Source organism: Stenella coeruleoalba (assembly GCF_951394435.1).
Source record: "Stenella coeruleoalba genome assembly, chromosome: 11".
NCBI classification, from domain to species: Eukaryota; Metazoa; Chordata; class Mammalia; order Artiodactyla; family Delphinidae; genus Stenella; species Stenella coeruleoalba.
Genome location: NC_137157.1, coordinates 94,649,577 through 94,665,009, shown reverse-complemented (window position 1 = coordinate 94,665,009; position 15,433 = coordinate 94,649,577).

Genomic DNA, 15,433 nt, shown 5'->3' with positions numbered 1-15,433 from the left:
TTTAATAATTTTTCTTTGCCTTTAATTTTTGTCAATTTGATTACTGTGTCTTAGCATGTTTCTCCTTGGGCTTATCCTGCCTGGGACTCTCTGCACTTCCTGGAGTTGGGTGGCTATTTCCTTTCCCATGTTAGGGAAGTTTTTGACTATAATCTCTTCAAATATTTTCTCAGGTCCTTTCTGTCTCTGTTCTCCTTCTGGGACTCCTATAATGCGAATGTTGGTGCATTTAATGTTGTCCCAGAGGTCTCTTTGGCTGTCTTCATTTCTTTTCATTCTTTTTCTTTATTCTGTTCTGTGGCAATGAATTCCACCATTCTGTCTTCCAGGTCACTTATCAGTTCTTCTGCCTCAATTATTCTGCTATTGATTCCTTCTAATGTATTTTTCATTTCAGTTATTGTATTGTTCATCTCTGTTTGTTTGTTCTTTAATTCTTCTAGGTGTTTGTTCTTTAATTCTTCTAGGTCTTTGTTAAACATTTCTTGCATCTTCTTGATCTTTACCTCCATTCTTTTTCCAAGGTCCTGGACCATCTTTACTGCCATTACTCTGAATTCTTTTTCTGGAAGCTTGCCTATCTCCACTTCATTTAGTTGTTTTTCTGGGGTTTTATCTTGTTCCTTCATCTGGTACATAGTCCTCTGCCTTTTCATTTTGTCTGTCTTTCTGTGAATGTGGTTTTTGTTCCACAGGCTGCAGGATTGTAGTTCTTCTTGTTTCTGCTGTCTGCCCTCTGGTGGATAAGGCTATCTAAGAGGCTTGTGCAAGCTTCCTGATGGTAGGGACTGGTGGTGAGTAGAGCTCTTTCCTGTGTTTAAATAACAGCTTGTTAGCTGACTGACACCCGGCAAGTAATTTATCTACAGCTCAGTTTCCTCCTCTGTAAAATGGGAGTAATAGCACATACCTCAGAGTACTTAAAAACTTATCTAGAGGAATGAATTACAAATTAGCATGAGGAAAAGCTTTGGGGGTGATGAATATGTTGAAGATCTTGATTGTGCTGATAGTTCATGGTTGCATAAATCTGTCAAAATTCATCAGATTGCACACTTGAAACGTGTGCAGTTAATTATACACAAGTTTTACCTTAAGAAAACTGTTTTTAAAATACTATTTGGCATTTAGAAAATATTCAATAAATATTAGCTATTACTGTGCGTAGATATCCTGGAATCTTCTTTCCAGGTTTCTAAAATTCCAGTCACATTTGGGGCCTCTGCCATGTACCTGGGCTCTTCTGTCATCCCTTGGCCCACCCCTGAGTAAGGGTGGAGCCTGCACTGACCTAGGCAAGGAAGTGTCACCTTCTGGTCAGAGAGGAGAGTATACAATGGTGTCTTCTGCATTTTCTAAGTGTTTAAATTTTCTGTTTTGTTTCTTTCTTTTTTAAAGAAATCATTTACTTTGGAATAGATAAGACATTCTGATGTAGAAACTTAAAGGCACAAAAAGACACCTTCCACATCTCTTCTCTCAGTTCCCTCCTCAGGAGTAACTGCTATTAGTTTTGTCTAACGCCAGCTCCCTGAAAATATCGCCCAAACACCGACTGATAAGGCAAAGCTGGGTTAATTCAAACTGTGGTAAGAGAGCATGTTGCCTTGAAGGCATCTTAGTAGCGTCTGGGAGGGGAGGGCTAAGTCAGGAGATTGATGAGGCTCTGGGGTCTGGGTTAAGGTGGGGGGGGTGCGGTCTATCAGTGTAGTGTTTGATTAAGATTGGGTAAAGATCTTGTTTTAGGATTGTGGACACAGCAAGGTGAGGGTTTCAAAAAGTCTTCAAGAATAAAAAATCATTTGATAATTGACTATGGAAAAGCTGATCAGTTTAAAATGGTTTTTCTGGATGTTTCTGAAATGAACAATATGATTATTTGCAACTTTTATTTTCTGGGCAAGAGGTTCCTGGAATACTGAAGTCATGTTAATGAAAATAGTGGAATGGTAAAGTCAAGTTTTATGGACAGCAAATTTTGTGGGTGTAAATGGTTCTCAGTTTCTTTCTTTCGGTTTGTGTTTATTTTTGTTTTGTTTTTTGTTTGTTTATTTTGGCCACAGAGCATGGCATGCGGGATCTTAGTTCCCTGACCAGGGATCGAACCTGTGCCCCTTGTAGTGGAAGTGTGGCGTCTTAACCACCGGACCGCCAGGGAAGTCTGGTTCTCAGTTTCTTGGATATCTTTTCAGAAATATTCTGTGCATATTCAAACCATACATGTACAAATTTAAGAAATGTCATCTTTTACCCTCTAACAGGTGTTTCAGAGATCCAGAGACTGGGTATGAGATATTCCTTACATAATAGCTATCCAATATCATTTACTTTGTAGTTATACGTGATGTACTTTTTTCAGAGTGTGAATATTTTTTTTTTTTTTTTTTGCTGTACGCGGGCCTCTCACTGTTGTGGCCTCTCCTGTTGCGGAGCACAGGCTCCGGACGCGCAGGCTCAGCGGCCATGGCTCACGGGCCTAGCTGCTCTGCGGCATGTGGGATCTTCCCAGACTGGGGCACGAACCCGTGTCCCGTGCATTGGCAGGCGGACTCTCAACCACTGTGCCACCAGGGAAGCCCCAGAGTGTGAATATTTTAATCAAAATATGACTGAATGGAATTACCGTTTGAAGTATGTATTCGAGTAGTTTTTCCCCCTTCAGCAATTTATCTAACAGACAATGGTTTTGGCAAAACCAGTGGGGCACATTTTCTCTCATTCTTGGTTTCCTCTTTTCCATCACAAAGCACATTACAGGACTGTGTGGCAGGGGACAGAAATACTTACTCCATAGCACTGAAATATGAATGCGATTGGAGAGGCCTTCACCTAGAACCTAGTGAGGGAAGTAAACACTGAACATATAGTTATGAGTGAAATAAATATAACAAAAGATGGGAATTATGGGAGCTCAACCTAATCTTTGGGCCAAAGTAAGATTCCCAGAAGTGATTCTTGTGCTACAAACTGAAGGATAAGCAGGAAAGATATAGCTAAAGAGGTGACGAGTGGGAGGGATGTTCCAGACAGAGGAAGTAGCTTATGCCTTCTCTGGAAACGGAGGTTATTTTTCCCCATTTTCTTGTTTTCTGTGTCCAGCCGTTTGTTCTATGCATCTTGTGATCTCCTTTCTAAACACTTTGAATAGGAACATACACAAAGAATTTTCCAGTTCAAAGTCATCATCCTGAATACATAAGACTCTATCCTGTGATGAGGTCCCTCATCAGCACAGGCCTCTCATGTTAGTGGTCCTAGGGAGAGACAGCTCTGTACTAGTTTTTAGTTTTTAGGAGATACAATGAAGATTATTTTCTGAATCTTGGATAAAGTTCAAAAACTGCCCACAATTGGCAGAAGATAGACATAACGTTTTAGAATGGAAAGTGTCTTTAGAAATCACCTAGTATGATCTCTTCAACTGAAAAATGAGGAAACAGACTCAAAGTACGGAATTCTTTGTGATATCCGAGACGAGCAGCACGGGAGACCTGAGGGCTGTGGAAACCAAACAGGTTGTAATCTCACAGAAAATCTGATGTGCTGATGTGTCTCCCCAACAATTAGACTTCTGCAGTGTGTGGGAGGTGGAGATGATTTCAAATAAAGGATAAGATAACTAGGATCCTTTTTTTTTTTTAAACCAGAAAAATTGGTTTTCTGGAGAAATTCCAGACAAATGTTCAGAGGGTCTCTTACCCTAGGGATAAGGAATTTCCTTAATTAGGTCTCAATTCTGTTCCCCGGGAAGGACTCAGCAGTTCATGTTCTCTGTGGCTATGGTTCCACCCTCTGGGAGCTCTTTCTTTGCTAATTTCCTCCTTGCCCTCATCTGAAGAGGGCATTGGACCACTGAGCAGGTTTTACATCACCTGAAGAAGTCTGAGTCCAGGAGTAATTATTCAGTCTCAAATATTCACAGATTTTTCTTTTTTTAAATTTAATTTTAATTTTTTATTGGGGTATAGTAGATTTACTCACAGATTTCTTAATCCAGGGTCATGGTTTCAAAATTTAGTCAGCCTCTTATCTTTTTATTCTTGTCAGCAGCCACATCTGTATTTCTTTCTTTCAAGACTTACCTCTTGAGACTTCTCTGGTGGTCCAGTGGTTAAGACTCCATGCTACCAATGCAGGGGGCACAGGTTCGATCCCTGGTCAGGGAACTAAGATCATGTATGCCACGCAGTGTGGCCAAAAAAAAAAAAAAAAAAAAAAGACTTACCTCTTAATTTAATTGTGGGTACTGTAGGCCTGAGGTTTTGGCAACTAATGGGACTACCATAAGGTCTAATTGGCCTTCATTATTCAAAAGCTTTTCCACACAGCTGTCTCTCCCAATCCCATAAGACTCCATTTTTCTGCACTCTTTCCCCTTTCACTCCTGATTGAAAAATGGCCAGTTCTTTGCTATGGCCATTTCTTGCAGTACCTATTCAAATGCTGTCAAATGCAATAACCAATACACACTACTGATATTCTATTTTCCAACTTCTTCTGGAGCTATAATATCATCAAACTCGTTATCTGACTTTATGTTATTATAGACAAAATAATATCATATTTTCCCAGACTTTCAGTCTCCAGCAATTTTCCTCATCACGTGCAGACTTGTCCTTAAGCCACAGTTACATACTTTAGGAATTTAATGAGAAAGCACCTTACTCCTAGAACTAATGAGCCAGCATTGGTTAGGTTAAGTTGTAAAGTAACCTCAAAGATGAGTGATTAAAGTAAAAGCTTCATTCCTCATTCTACATGTCCATGGAAGGGTGGACAGGGCTTCCGCTCCATGCTGTCTTTATTCTAGGACCCAAGGTGACTGAACAGCTGCTGTATTGAATTATTGCTATATGCTGTAGCAGAGGAAAGGAGAGAATAAGGTTAGTTGTGTGCACTGGCTCTTGAGGCTTCTGCCCAGAAGGGATGCATATCATATCCACCCACATTTCACTGACCAGAGCAAGTCACACGGCCATACCTAACTTCCAGGGGGTGGGGAAGTACAATCCTATCATTTGCCTAAAAGGAGAATGATCTGGAACATTTGTGACAAATTTTAAGGCTGCCTCAATATGGTAAAAACATAAGAGATTTAGAATTCGACATGAGAGCCTTAGTCCCTCTTCTCGCTAATGTTTATGTTACCACGAACAAGTCATTTACCATATCAGTTTTGGTAACCTCGTCTATAAAAATGGAGAAAACAGTCATTAATTCAATGAATGCTTGAGAGGAGCCACTAGGACATCACATGTGAAATCACTTAGCCCAATATTAGTTTCCTTCTTTTCCTCCATTCACTGCCCAGCGATAATGTATCATACGGTTTCAGTTACATTCAGTAAAGAAAAATTTGTATGTGTTGGTTGGCTGCTGCAATGTACATGAGTAATTTTCTTCTACCCTACCATACTACAAGCTTTTTGAGAATAGGGACAATGTTTTATAGTTCTTCTGTATCTCTTACATTGCCCAGTACAGTGTTGAAAACATGATTTGGGTCATATACATATTGATTATTTTCTCCTGAAAAGTGTCCTACTTCTAGAGAACTGGGTTAACTTTCAAATGAAGCTTCCAATAAATTTCAGTTTCCTCTCCTAGCACTTGTAGCTTTTGTTTTACAGCCTTTTCCAACTGATTATTTTATTTTATACTTAAAATATCATGGGGACACAAAGGAGATATTATACTCATTTACAGTTAAAGAGTAGAAATTAGGGGAGATTTCATGAGTTCACCCTACAGTTCACCTTTTGACACAAGCAACCTTAGAGGTTTATAATCCAAGAAACCACTGACATGATTTGGGCCGTGCTTGCTGAGGGAGAAGGAGACCAGAAAAATGGATAATGTGCTACTTATTTGCAGTGGTTTTTCTGGATCTGGCTCTCTCTAAGGACTTCCAGGAAGCCAGACCAGGGACAGAGTTTGAGTGCAGGCTCATTAATAACCCCCAGATCTAGACAAGACACTGTTGACCTGAAACAAATAGACTCTCAGATATTTCTCCACCAAAGATGGATATATTCTGGATCAGCCCAGAACTGCAATTCGGGGTCTGCAACCATGGCAAGTCAAGTGCAAGTCCCTGCACAGCAAAGGAAGGAGAACACCTTTATAGAGAGGAAAAGAAAGTTGGGAGGGCTATAGTAAACAGAGTCCATGGGTTTTCATCGGCCAAGTCCTTGCCAGGAACAAAGAGGAGTCTTTCTTCTTCCTATTGGGCTCTGCTATGGCTGTGGGGTGTGAGATCTCCCCCTTCTGGTCTCCCAACTCTATTCATTTGTGGTTTCTGATGATTAATTTTTTTTATAACCCTGTAATGATGATCTCTCAGGATCAATGTGAAGATTAAAGGGATAAAAAGTAAAAATCATCTGGCATAGTTGGTTAATATAAATGACTGTTGAGGTTGTCATTTGGCCAGTTTGATCAAGAGAGAAGATTCTTAAAGATGTTCCCTCTGATTCCTTCATATTCTGACCAAACACTACTCCAGATATTATTTTTCTCTTTTTTGTAGGAAGGGCAACTCCTTTGGAGACCAGATGCGACCTTTGTATCTTTGAGTATGTATAATCTTTTTACACAGTCCTAATCACAATCTGCCTTACACTCCAGTTGATAATTAATAATAAAAATAATAACAATCAATATTTTTTAATACTTACCAAGGACAATCAATGGGCTAAATGCATTCTATGTATTACTCACTTAATTTTCACAACATTCCTGACAGGTAGGTAGATCCCTCATTTTACAGATAAGGAAAATGAGACTTACAGAGGTTATATTACAGGCCCAGGACCATGTAAATGGCAGAATTAGTAAGCAGCAGAGTCAGGATCCAAACCCAGGTCTCAAAGTTCATGCTCTTTTTTTTTTTTTAAAGTTTTTATTGGAATATAGTTGCTTTACAATGTTGTGTTGGTTTCTACTGTACAGCAAAGTGAATCAGCTATACATATACATATATCCCCTCTTTTTTGGATTTCCTTCTCATTTAGGTCACCACAGAGCACTGAGTAGAGTTCCCTGTGCTATACAGTAGGTTCTCATTAGTTATCTATTTTATACATAGTAGTGTATACATGTCAATCCCAATCTCCCAATTCATGCCCTTAACCACAGACTTAATATATATACCTTTGTTTCCTAATTATTAATTTGCTTGAAATGAATGAATATTCTTGCTCATCTTAGTACATCCATAATGCCTAGCAAAATACCTTGAACAGAGTAAAATAATTAAATCACAGGAAATATTTACTAATTCTCTAAAGGGTGTTATATTTGTGCAAAGAATTATAGATTCAGGTATATGGATTCAGGTTTTATAAGGGATGCATCTGAAAGTTATTAACATATGCCACTACAGGGAATTCCCTGGTGGTTCAGTGGTTAGGACTCAGTGTTTTCACCGTTGTGGTCCAGGTTCAATCCCTGGTCAGGGAACTAACATCCCGCAAGCCGCATGGCACGGCCAAAAAAAAAAAAAGAATATGTCACTACGAAATATGCCACTTTGATATAAGGATTGTTTTCAGCTGAAGGCAATTGAGAAACCACAGATGTAAGAAAAGCTCTCCACACTCTCCTTATGTCTAAAATCAGGGCATAAATGTCCCTTTGTGAAGGCATCCCACTTCCTCTCCCATACCAGGAAGACCAGAACAACTCTCAATCACTAGAGACAATAAGAGAAAGATGGTATCAAGATGGGTCTACACAAACAAATCTTACTAAAGTAACCCTTATTGGGAATTCCCTGGTGGTCCAGTAGTTAGGACTCTGCACTTTCACTGCAGAGGGACCGGGTTCAATCTCTGGTTGGAGAACTAAGATCTCGCAAATTTATTGGTGGCAGGGCCAAACCAATAAATAAATAAAGAAACCCTTATTTTCCATTGGTTTCCTCAATATGTATACCTTCTTACAATTTACCGCCCCTAGAAGCCCAAATCTTTTTTTCTTTGTCTTATTTCTCTACAAATCTATTGTCCTTTGTTAAAATGGTATATAAGCTACCAGACCTAACTGCTTTTTGGGATTTTTCACTTCTTTTCCGTGAGCCCTTCCTGTCATGTGCATATGAAATAAACATTTTCTCCTGTTAATCTGTCTTTGTCAGCCTAATTTACAGGTTCCAGTTACAGAACTTAAGAGGGTAGAGAGAAGTTTTTTCTCCCCTACATATTCAAAATTAAGAAATCAGACTACCTATATGACACTCAGACAGTAAAATAATCACCTTTAGCAGGACCACCAAGCCATTAGGCTACAGAAGCCATACCCTGCCTAGGATCAATGTTGTTGCTTTCTCTACTTGGGTCATCGTTACATACTGTTCTCGGTACAAAGATGAGACATACTGACCATTCATGTGATATTACAGTTAGTGTCTTCAAAAATCTAAACTTCTCTTCATCTATATGTCAACTTTGAACTTATTGGGCAAATGGTTGAATCTGTTGTATTTATTTTTATGTAGTATTTAGGATTACTAAAGCTGAGCATACCTAGATAGCTCCTGGAAGCAATACTCTCAAATTTCCCGCTAATACTGTTGATGCCAGAATCCATGTGGGCTTGCCTTTTCATTTAGCAGCTTTGATTTATGTGCAGAAAACTCATTCATGGTCAAATAATATACTTCTAACCCTAACCAGTATCTTGTAAATGTATCATGTTGGTTCAAGAAAAACAAAAGGCTCAGCATAAATTTATTACTATAAACAAAACTATCAAGGAGGGACTTCTCTGGCGGTCCAGTGGCTAAGACTCCGCGCTCCTAATGCAGGGGGCCCAGCTTCGATCCCTGGTCAGGGAACTAGATGCCACATGCCACAACGGAGATCGGGAGCAGCCAAATAAACAAATAAATATTGGAGGAAAAAAAAAACTATCAAGGAATTCCCCAGCGGTCCAGTGGTTAGGACTCCGTGCTTCCACGGCCAGGGGCCCAGGTTTGATCCCTGGTCGGGGAGCTAAGATCTCACAAGCCGTGTGATGTGGCCAAAAAAGAAAAGAAAAAAAAAAAAAACTACCAAAAGTGTGTACTCTAAAAAGAAAAAAAAAGTGTGTATTCTATTGATAACACATCATCCTTTTGTGGGAGGTATAGCTTAACTTTAGTTAACAAGTGTCTACAGGAGACATGTTTTCTGTGTGTGTGTGGAGGTAAGTGGATTGGTGGGAGTGTGCATGGAGGGTTAGAAAGGCAGAGAGAAAGAGAAAAAAGTTAAAAAGATAGAAAAAGACAACTATAAAATTACAAGGCTTAGATAAGAAGTCATCTAAAACTGAGGTTTTTAAATCGTTTTTCTACTATACCATGAATGAGATGACATTTCCACATGCCATCCTTGCCCTGACTCATCTCTATAAGGAGACCCAGGATTATCTCTAATTCTGGCTTCCAGCATTAATTTACCCACTTAACAAAATATAAGAGTACAACCTCTATGGACAGCAATTTTGCAATAGTTACTGAAATATAAAACATGCACATATTTTGACCTAACAATTACACTTTAAGGAATTCATTTTACAGTTATGCTTGCATCTATGTGTATTGATACATGTTTAAGAATATTGTGGCTGTAAAATATTACAAGTAACAAAAATGTTTACCAATGTATCTATATTATATAACAAAGATGCCCATTCAACATAGTTACACAAGGGAATACTATGCAATTGTTAAAGAAGAATATGGCAGCTCTATGCAGCCTCTTATAGAATAACCTCTAAGGTCTATTCTTAGGCAGCAATCCTTGGAGGTACCTTTGTTTTCTTTCTTTTTCTCACCTCCCACATCCATTACGTCAGTAAATCCTATTGGCCCTAGCTTCAAAATATATCCAGTACCTGACCACTTCTCACCTCTTTCACTGTTATCACTCCACTCTACTGCAGATGCTTCCTGACTGGTCACCATCCCTGTCTCTCATGCCTGTTCTTATCACGGCAGCCAGAGCGATCCTGTTAAAAAATGTAAATCAGATCATATTACTCCTCTACTCAAATCCTCCCAACATTTCTCAGCCGGAGTAAAAGCTGATGTCAGGTTTTACAATCATGATTTGCTTCCTCCCTCCCTCCTCCAGTCCTCCCCTGGCACTCCCACACTTTACACCTCTGACCTCATCTCCCTCTCCTCTCTTCCTGTCTCACTCTGGTCCAGACACACTGCGCTTGCTCTTCCTGTAGGGGAGGGAAAAGTTTCCTTGATCCTTTTGAGATTCCTGGCTGGGTCTGAAATTTAAACTGACAGATTAACAGAAGAAAAGCATACACGTTTATTTAATATAATTTTGATGTGACTAGGGAGCCTTCATACGGAAATGAAAACCTGTAGAAATGGTTAGCCCCACATTTTTTTTTTTTTTTTTGCGGTACGCGGGCCTCTCGCGCTGCGGAGCACAGGCTCCGGACGCGCAGGCTCAGCGGCCATAGCTCACGGGCCCAGCCACTGCGCGGCATGTGGGATCTTCCCGGACCGGGGCTCGAACCCGAGTCCCCTGCGTCGGCAGGCGCACTCTCAACCACTGAGCCACCAGGGAAGCCAAAACCCACACACTTTTATGCTAGGTTTGATGAAGAGTGGACAGTCTAGGAGAAATCCGACAGGTCAAAGGGTATGAGGGAAATGTCGAAAACTGGGAGGAACTCAGGAAGACCTGTTTGTTCGGCCCCTTCTTGGCATCCCTGGCTTCAGAGGTAAGGATGTTCCTTTCCTCCAGGTACAGTATAGGGAGAGCGCTTCTCAAATGAGGGTTTATAACCTTTTTCAAGGGAGAAGGGCAGGGAGAAGTTCACTCTGACCTTCTTGTTTCTGCTGTTTCCTTCTTGTTTTCTGCTGACCTTCTCGTTTCCGCCTTCAGCTTAAAATATTCAATATGCCAAGATGTCGTATTTTGGAGTATCGTTCCCTGAACCGCATGGTTCCTCTAACGCACTGGCACATGATCCCTCTTCCTGGAGCAAATATACACATGGCTGCCTCTCTTCCCTTCATCTCTCTTCTTAAGTACCGTCTTCTCTGTGAGGTCTTCCCTGACAACCGTATTTAAATTCTAGCCCTATACCCAAATTCCCCCAACCCTTTTCCATTTAAAAATTTTCCTCTATTGCACTTGCCATCATTAACATTCCATAGATTTTAGATTTTATTTGTTTACTGTTCTTCTCCCCCACTAGAATGCAAGCTCCATGAAGGTAAGAATTCTTGCCTGTTTTGTCGACTGATGGACATGCATGAGAGAAAAAAGTGACTGTGTTGTAGTAGGTCCTCAAACTATTTTTTGTTGAATACTTGATATATGGAGGACTTAGATGTAGGGTATAAACTACAGAAAAGAGTTAAGGATGATTCCAACACGTCTTCGTCTTGACATCTGGGATTGCCATTTTCTAAGCTGAGGAAGTCTGAGGGAAGAACAGGTTTGCTGCAATTGTTGGTGGTCTGCCATCTATGTCTCGAGAATGCAGTCAGGAAGGAAAACTCAGGGAGCTTGGATGGGGAGATCTGTTCTCCCTGACTTTGCCAACTCTGACAGTTTCTTTACTCGGATTTATAGTTGTCAGAAAGATGATTCGAAAATTAGAAATAGAGGGAAGAGGTTCCTAGGTGTTCTTTCAGTTTAGTGCTGGGCTTGGGCCTTGCATTGATTTCCTATTGACTGAGTTATTTTACAACCCTGAAGAGGCAGAGGTTAACTCAAACCTGCAAATAGTTCCTGTCCAGTAGTGGAAAAGATATCCTTATTAAGGTTATGGTTCATGGTCGAATATGACATTAACCAATTTTCTATTCAACTCAGCAATCTTCTCTAACATACCTTTATTAAATTGCCTCTAAACATCCAGCTTCTCGAATGCACTTTTAACTGATTTTAGTACCTCACCGGTTCTTTCATTAATTAACAAGTTACATGAAATCTTTGACACATGTTCATTTTATTTTTGTATGAGAGTTATGATTCTACCTTTTTGAAAATTACACTTGAATGGCGTTTTCACAGAACTGAAAAGCTGCCACTCAAAATGATTCCTGAGCACTTTCTCCTTGATTAGCCCAAGCATGTGATACAATAACTTCTCCAGTTGTTAGCAAACAAAGGAGTAAAGAAGTTGGCAGCTGGCTGGACTTTCGGCAGCAGAAAAGGTGTAAGATTAGTTTCTGTTTTTTGAAATACCGGTTAGCTTCTGTGTTCACTTTCTATTGCTGCTGTAACAATGTGCCACAAGCTTAGTGGTTGAAAACAACACAAATTTATTATCTTACAGTTCTGTAGATCAGAAGTCTGACGTGCATCTCACTGGGTGAAAACCAAGGTGCTATCAGGAGGTTTTTGCGGATGCGCTAGTGAAGAATCCATTTCCTTGTTTGTTCGTTTGTTTCCAGCTTCTAGAGGCTTCCTGCATTGCTCAGCGTATGGTCCCCTTTCACCTTCAAAGCCAGCAATGGCAGGATGCGTCCTTCTCCCATCACATCTCTCAACCTGTCTTCTGCCTCTCCATTAACACTTTAAAGGGCTCTTATAATTACATTGGGCTCATCCAGATAATCTTGGATAATCTTCCTATGTTAAGGTCAGGTGATTAGCAACTGTCAACCAATAAAATAATGTAGGAGGCTGCAAATAAAAGTTTATTTGGGATCTTAAGAATTGCAATTCAGGAGACACAGGTTATTCTGGTAGTCCCGAAAGGATGTTCCAAGGAAGAGAAAGAGTCAGGGTTTTTTAAAGACAAAAAGTCATGAGATTGTTAAAAGTTGCCTGGTGAGAATTGTGATTGGCTCTGATGCAAGTCAGAAAATCACTGTCCTTTAGGAATCATGAGTTGTTTTAGGGTGAGGGTCCCATAAGTATCTTGAGTTTCTAGCAGGTGTTTTGGATGACCTCATCAGGTCAAAAGGTCAAATTCCATCCAGGAGGAGATGTGCATAAGTCACACTTCTTTAATGACCTCCCAGTTCCATTTTAGAGAGCTCTCTTAGCAATAGCAACCCCATTTTGATTTTCCTTTCACACAGCATTATACCATCTGCAGCTTTAATTCCCCTTTGTCATACCATAACACAGTCGTAGGCTTCATGGACGAGGACATCTTTTGGGGCCATTACCTGCTTATCATAGTTTATAAGCCGATAAAGGAGAAAACAGAGAATTTAGGAAAGTGATATATACGTCTCTCTTCTTTATTTTTTGCTTCGACATCTCCCCAGTATCTATGTAGACTGATCGCCAGTTATTTCCCTTGTTACCAAAGGCAGGTGGGCCTTCCATTAAGGGTATTTATGATGGCAAATGCCAAACATCTTTGTTCAAATGTTTATGTGTGTGCTAAGCATTTTAAATAGATCTTTTGCACTATTCTATTTTTCACACTGAAAGACGTGATGTAGTTGAGCTTTGGAGTCAGACAGACCTGAATTTAAATTCTGACTCAATTACTTACAACTCCCATGAACTTTGAGCAATTTACCTGAACTTCCTAGCTTCAAATTAAGGATAAACTGTAAATTAAGGATTAACAATAGCTACCAGAAAAGGTTATGGAGAGGGCAGGAGTAGTTCCATCTTGGGCCTAGAAATTTATTTCAAAAGATTTATTTAGTATAATTCTGATGTGAAACGGGAGACTTCATAAAGAGATGAAGACTCAAAGAAACAGACCGGTATATTTTTAGGCCGGGTTTGATGAAGCTGTGACAGGCATGGAGGGATAACTAGGTTAAAGAGTACGAGGTGATTGTAGCGACTGGGCGAAATTTAGCAAGGCCTGTCTGTGAGGATTCTTCTTTGTGTCCTTTTGTCTTCAGAGATAAGGATTTTCCTTCCCTCCCAGGGCACCTCTCACATGAGGGTTTTATGATCTGTTTTAAGGAAGGAGAGAGGAAAGAAGGAGATCAGACTGACTTTCCTGCTTCTGTCATTTTCTCAAATTCCTTCAGCTTAAGATACTCAATATGCCAAGATGCTATATTTTGGGGGTAGTGTGTCCTGAACACCACTATGGGTATTAGTGATGAGAAGTGAGAGGAATTCTTTTTCTTTTCTGCTTAACAACAAACGTTTATTTCTCAAGGTTCTGAAGGCTGGAAGTCCAAGATCAAGATGCCGACATACTCAGTGTCTGGTAAGACCCATCTTCCTGGTTCCTAAGACAGTGTCTTCTCACTGTGTGAGAGGTATTCTTATATCTTTTAATTCCACATATTTTTTTTCAGTTCAGAGAAGGGCAAGCACCTAGAAAATTAATTCAGTTAATCAGTATTTATTGGATATCTTCTATTTGCCAGGGATTATGAAATGCCCCTCTTCTATATTCATCTTTTAGCCTTCAATTTTTTCCACTTAAAATTGAGGGGCTTGCATAATTTTAAAGGTTTTTTTTGCTTTTAAAATATTAGCATCTGTGAATTTTCTTAATCTTCATTTTCTCCCAACTAGACCTAGAAGTGGCATACAGAATTGTGGTGGGATAGGGGTGGGATGTGTATGGAGGTTCACATCCACAATTGGTTAAAGTAAAGTTTGATTTTTTTCCCCTACTTCCTCCCATCCACATTTGCATAAAAATGAGATCACACATGCTTACTTACTTGGTTATTTGTAAATACATGACAGTAACACCTCTTTTCCTTCACAATTCATTGCACATTGCTGGGCTTCGAAGAGAAGCTTGAAGAAGGCTTATTCAATGTTCAGTTGATGTGCAAAATTATATTACTTTCTATTTGTTTTATTTGCTGCCAAACAGTTGATTTCCTTCAAGTCCTGATCTTTCTTTATTCAGAAAAGTTTGCAGGGGGAGGGCTTCCATTTCTACACACCAGATAGAATGCATTTCCTTTTCACCTATTTAGGCTAATGGCTTTGCAGTGTTATGCAGAGTAAAGAAATTATTTGGCTTCTATTCAGAAGACAATTTGGTTTGAAAAAGAAAAGGCTAATTCCAGCATAATCATTAAATGAAAATGAGAAAGGTTAGCACAAATAAAAAAAAAAAAAAAAAAGAAAGAAAGAAAGGTCAGTTGAAGATTTTCTAGGAATCACAAATTGTTCTGCTCTATTTAGGTCTAGATAAGGTTTTCAGTATTTCCCAAGCTGACAGAGTCTTTGACAAGGATTTCCTTCTGGGTGGAGGTTTTCCTAATACTTCACTTTGCTGTTAATAAATTTCTTTTTTAAGCTGAATTTGTCTTTGGAAAATTGGTTAGACTTATGACCCTGGAAGTCTGGTCTGCCTTGGAGGGAGAAATGAACTTGAAAAGAATTACTGTGAAGTGAGGGATACAAGCCTTTAACATAGAAAATTAAAATAATGGCCCATAATCAATACAGCATGCTTTGTGACAGAGTATTTGTAGACTAGATTTATATCAGAAATTCAACAAAATTACACATCATCACTA